The following is a 5,555-nucleotide window of genomic DNA, read 5'->3' on the forward strand; positions in this document are numbered from 1 at the left end:
AAAAAAGAATTATTTAACTTTATTTATTTATTTATTTATTTATATTTTCCCTTGATCATAGAGGGACAAAGTGAGAGTGGAAGGAACAAAGCAAGCCTCCAAGTCCAGGACTTCACTTAACTATATTAGGCCCTATGGGAGTCCAGTGCCCTTAACCACCTGCGGGCCCCTGAGTCATTTAACTTTTAAGCATCAAACTAGCATTTTTCAGTACAGTATATTCTTGCTGAGATAAGCAGCCTTCTCCACAATGTATTTTTAATATCCTCATTCTCAATATTTAGACAAAGCAATTTATTAAAATTGTATTAGTATGAACTAGGTGCACCCAGATGCCCTTGCTGCAAACTGCTTTTCTTGCCGCGTGATGAAGTAGTTCAAGAGGGGGGACTAAGGCTGCATTGCCTAATGGGGCTGGTGAACATTGCACAGTTTTTCTGTCATGTTGCAGTCTTTGTTTACAATTTAATGACTGCTGATAAGGAATCTGGAATCCCTGAATCTGATAACAACGAAGATTACAGTATTAGGGTCTTTTGTTTTTTAAACTATGACAAACACAAGAGCTTCAAATTTTAACCCCTTTGCAGCAAAAGCCAACTTCTCTCATTCCGACATGCACCAAGTGTCAAGGGGTTAAACAACCAGCACAAAAGATCCCGCACTTCTGATTGTAGCTTTTGACAGAAAGGAAAGGAAAGAAAGTTGTGCTACATGTTGTGGGGATTTGGGGAAACGGGAAGAAGGCCTGAGGAGAGAGAAACTGTCACAGGAAATCTTCCTCATAACCACCGTAATCTGCTAGATCGTCTTTCAGGGTGCCCTTTAGTCCCCCTTCAGGAACCACGCCCTGATTCTCTTTGGTTTCCCTTTGCTCTTGCCTGTTTCTCACTGAAAAGCGCAGTCGGAGAACTGGTCATCTTTTTCTAGTCATCAATTTCCAATGAAATACAAACACCTGAAACTCAGGGTTCCAAGATACTGGCATAATATAGTGACTTCATACTGTGTCATTTCACCTTTTTACAACTTTGCAAACTCCGTGAAATCATCCTTTTTTTAATTTGAAAGGTTTTTCACTATAGGGCGCGTGCGCTCGACAGACGGACAGAGAGAGACATAGAGACAGAAAGCGAGAAACCACCCCCCAGGGGGGATGGCCATGCCACAATCCCTTCTCCTCCATCCTCCTCTCGGGATCTTGGGCACGAACGTTCATGCACCCGGCGTGAGTTTTAAGTCACCGGGTCCGGGACGTGAACCTTGGTTGACTAGTTGCGAGTCCAGCGATATAGCCATTATGCTAACTGCTGGTTCCCCATGAAGTCATCCTTTGAAGATGGGTCCACAGCATCAATCCCATCAACTGCTCTTATCACCAAAGTCTGTTTCCCTGAGGTCTGACCATTCCTGTCATTCTTGAGCCAGGGGTCCTCTGCTAATTATTGCTCTGGTTTTAGCACTTTAGGATTTTCGAACCACCTTTTAATTTGTTCTTGTCTTTCTGTCCATTGTCATTCTTTCACTTTTATCCCCTCTGCTATTTTTTTTTCTTTTATGAAATGTTTCCTTCTGATTCTACTTCCCTTTTTTTCCGTCCCCCTCATCATCCCAGCTATCCTTGCCTCATGGCTCTCTCTCCCAGCTGTTAGGCCTAGGGCGCCGCCGGCCCCTACCGGCCGCTCCAGGCCATGCACAGAGTCTTCCAGGGACAAATTATCTGGCATCCCGGCACCCTGGGGAGTTGCTTCTTCATCTGGGTGTGAGGGCAACAGCTAACAAAGAGCGCTGCGAGGTGAGTCGCTGAGTTTCTTCTATGTAGTTCACGTATTGGGACCGGGGTTGACGGAAGGAAAGTGAAACCACGCACAGGAGGGACTAGTGTGCACAGTACCCTCACTTCATCCATGGGAGACTGAGGCACAGAGAGAGGGGGTTCTTAAAGCAAGATTCTGGGCTGCTGGCTCCTGCTTACCCCCCTCCTAGACTTGGGATGGGCCTCCCCATCAGAGCAGAAGGGCCTAGGTGAGCAGGGGCAGACATTGAGCTCAGAGTCAGGAACCTGGATGGTCCTGGCTGTCTACATCCATCACGTGACTTGACAAGTCGCTGCCCAGGAGCACAGTTACCTCTGGGTTCCTTCCAGGTAATGAGTGAGTTTACGCTGACCCTTGGCTACTGAGATGGCGTTAGGGGCCTGAAAGATGGGAAGAGGGACCCAGGCTTGAGAGGGGCCTGCCCCTGGGACCTTCCCAGACCCCTAGGTCCTTCCCTGTGGTCCTTCCCCTGTGGTCTTTCTTCAAGGCCCTCCAAGAATAGAGACACATCATCGTCATCATAGATTGTAAACTCCAAGTCTTTACCAACATTTCCAATGGAAACGTTCTTTGTAGTTAGGTCCTGCTCCGCAGGAAGAATCTCTCTTAAGGCACCCAGACCATGTTTAACCAGTTCATTCAAATTAGTCCATAAACTCAGACATAGCTCTCTCCTGGTAAGGACGAGCTGACTGAGAACGGGCTCCGATGGACGTAGCTCTGCAGTCCAAGTATGGAAAACATGAGGGCCCAGATGGTCATAACCAGCAATGCGCAGCCCAACACCGTACGGTCTCCAGCTATATCTTTTTGTTGTTATCTGGGTTTTACTTCCAATTAGAGATACAAACCGAGACATAGGAAGTGGTCTATCAAAACACATTGAATCCAAACACTCTTGGCGCATAAACTTATGTAACAGTCTAGCACCCGCAGTAAGCCCCGCAGCTGAGATACCAATATGGTTGTCAACATGGAGAATTACTTTCCTGATGAGCTGCAAGCTCTGACTGTGCCCTCCTCAATGCAACCAAGAGGGCGGCGCAGGGTAAGGCAATCTACTGCAGAGCTATGGGTAGGCGTCCAACGCCTTCCACCCTTAAAACTCCCAGCTGGCTTGGGGTGGGTGGGGCCTCAGAGTCAACAATGCCTGACCTCTTACAGCTCCCCACACGGCCTTTGGGGCAGCATCCTCACTGTCCAGATTTGCAGCCACCTGCACACTTCAGTGCCCTCTGCTTCTTTTAGAAGCACTTTCTGCAGTTGAAACACTCAGACTCCAAACTCACTTTCACTGTTCTGCCATCTTGATCTCCTTCTGTCATTAATTCTGAGATCCAGCCATGCCGGCTTCCTGGGTGGCCTCCATTCAGCCTCTGGGAGGTGACAGCTCAGTGAGGCAGCTACTCTTCCACTCCAACGCTTAAACTGCTTTTTCCAACCTGTCTTAGGACATTAACTTGGGACTATCTGCACCTCAAGTCCTACGGGTCTACAGGGACGTTCTACACCCCCTCAGCTCACCAGGCTGCCCTCGCCCGTTTTTCTAAACAGCATCACCACTCTTGGCCCCTTTTGTTTTTCACAGTCTCCTGTGTCTCAGGGACCGAAAGTCAGTTCCTGCAACCCTCTTCATTCCTTCCTCCTTTCCTTTAATTAAAATTTTTTTTCTTTATTCCCATTCCTATTTAAAAAGCCACAAAAGTGGTGAAGTCCCTTTAAAGATTATCTGCTGAAGATTTGGGCCACCTCCAGTAGTCTACAAAGTGATCATGGTCCTGCTTTGTTTCACAAATTACACAAGGAGTGGCCAAGGTTTTGGGGGTAAAATATTTTCTACATTCTGCCTGGAGATCACGATCTTAAGCAAAAGTGGAAAAAGCCAATCAGAATTTAAAGCCCGCACTTGCCAAGCTTTATCAAGAGACATCTGGGGGCTGGCTGGTGGCGTGGTGGTTAAGGGTGCTGGAATTCCATATGGCTGACCATGGTTCAAGTCCTGGGCCTGGTGGCTGGCTTTCTCACTTTCTTTCTCTCTCACTCTGTCCCTCTGTGGTCAAATTAAGAAATATAAATGAATAAATAAAGTTAAATAAAATAAATTTAAAAAAGAGACATTTGGAGGCCAGAAGGTGGTATGGAGGTTAAAGCACTGGATTACCACATGACCGACTTTGTGGTTTGAGTCTCTGACCTGGTGGCTCAAAAATCATGCCAGGCATGTCTGCGTATGAGCCCATAATCCCAACAGGAGAGTGGAGATTGCAGCATGGCTTTCCCCCTGGGAGGATTTGGGGCATAATTTCTCACTTCCATCTCTTTGTTTCTCTCCAGCGAGTATCTCTCTGTCTCTCCAGCAAGTGTATGCACCCTAATGGCAAAAACATAAAAAATAAATAAAAATAGAGACATGTGAGCACTGGATCTCTATGTTCGCAATTATCTTCATGGAAGTACGTGACGCCCCTGAGGACGAGCTCCAGATGAGCCCTTACGGGATGTTATTGATCTACTGTAGACCCTTTCTCCTGACTGATTTACTCACAGGCTCTGAAATGGCAGGGCTCGTAAAACAGATCCATAAACTGAGCCAATTTCAGACAGCCCTGAGGGAATGTGGTGCCCAGGTTCTGCCTGACCCTGGCAATAATGCTTCTCATGCTCAAATAAAGCCAGGAGAGCAAGTTCTGATTAGGACGTGAAGAGAAGGAAATCCCAGTGATCCCCTGAACCCTAAATGTTAGGCCATTTTTCAGTCATCCCCAATCCATTCAGCTATAAAAGTAATGAATTACTGGGTTCATCTCTGAAAGTAACAAATCAGATTGCTGGGTTCATCTCTCTGGGGTGAAGTTTGCACCTCTCTCACTGCAAGAAGGCCAAAACAACAATGGCCACCTCCCCTCCAAAAAAAACAGACAAAATGACTTATGCCTGTGAGCCACCAGAAGATTTGCGACTTCTCTTCAAAAAGAAGTAGACATTGAACTGCAATAAATATTGACATGGGAAACTCTATGGCATTTCTCCTACTCTCTGGTTTATACCTGGATAATACTATGGAGAAAAAAGGGGCACACACTGAATAAATGTTAGCCCCCAGCTCTTTATATAAACCCCTAGAACTGACCCATCATCTCTCCAACCCAAATTTGGCTAAGGACTGCTGGCTTTGTTGATTCTCATCCTCAGCTCCTCAGCTCAGCATGCAGCTGTCCCTGCTCCTATTCAGTTATGGGCCACTAGCACAATGATGCCTCACAATGACTCCCACACACACACCAGGTGTGTGTGTGCGTGCCAAAATCATGAAGGAGAATGAAGGAAAAGGGATTGCAGCGTGGTGATCCACCCAGGATGTGATTTCATGTTTTCAGTTTCTCTGGTGAACACCCTATAGCAAAAATCTCTCTAAAAGATAATAATAATTAATTTAATTTAATTTAAAAATAACTAAATGGACTAAGAGCATACTGGTAGGAAGGACAGTTAACCTTCTTAGATCCTTCCAACAGAACTTAGCCACAGAGGCCCCACATAGAGACCCAGTTTGGAGACCCATGACAGGGACTACTCCCTTAAAATTCCATACACTCATCTCTATTAAAACATACAAACAAACAGACAAACAAACAAAAGCACCTCATGATACAACTCAAGGATAATGACTTAGACCAGTCTCTCTGTAATCACATTATAGTAGTACAGCCTCCTAATGATTGGGCCAATGACCAGGTA

General features: G+C 46.0%; 2 pseudogenes; both read right to left on the minus strand.

Moving 5' to 3' along the window:
* Positions 1-766: 766 nt before the first annotated feature.
* LOC114005473 (eukaryotic translation initiation factor 3 subunit J-like) lies at positions 767-1,727 on the minus strand (annotated as a pseudogene).
* Positions 1,728-2,175: 448 nt separating this feature from the next.
* On the minus strand, positions 2,176-4,477 carry LOC102493115 (proteasome subunit alpha type-1 pseudogene; annotated as a pseudogene).
* Positions 4,478-5,555: the final 1,078 nt, after the last annotated feature.

This window comes from Tupaia chinensis, unplaced genomic scaffold (genome assembly GCF_000334495.1).
Source record: "Tupaia chinensis unplaced genomic scaffold, TupChi_1.0 Scaffold143872_1, whole genome shotgun sequence".
NCBI lineage: Eukaryota > Metazoa > Chordata > Mammalia > Scandentia > Tupaiidae > Tupaia > Tupaia belangeri.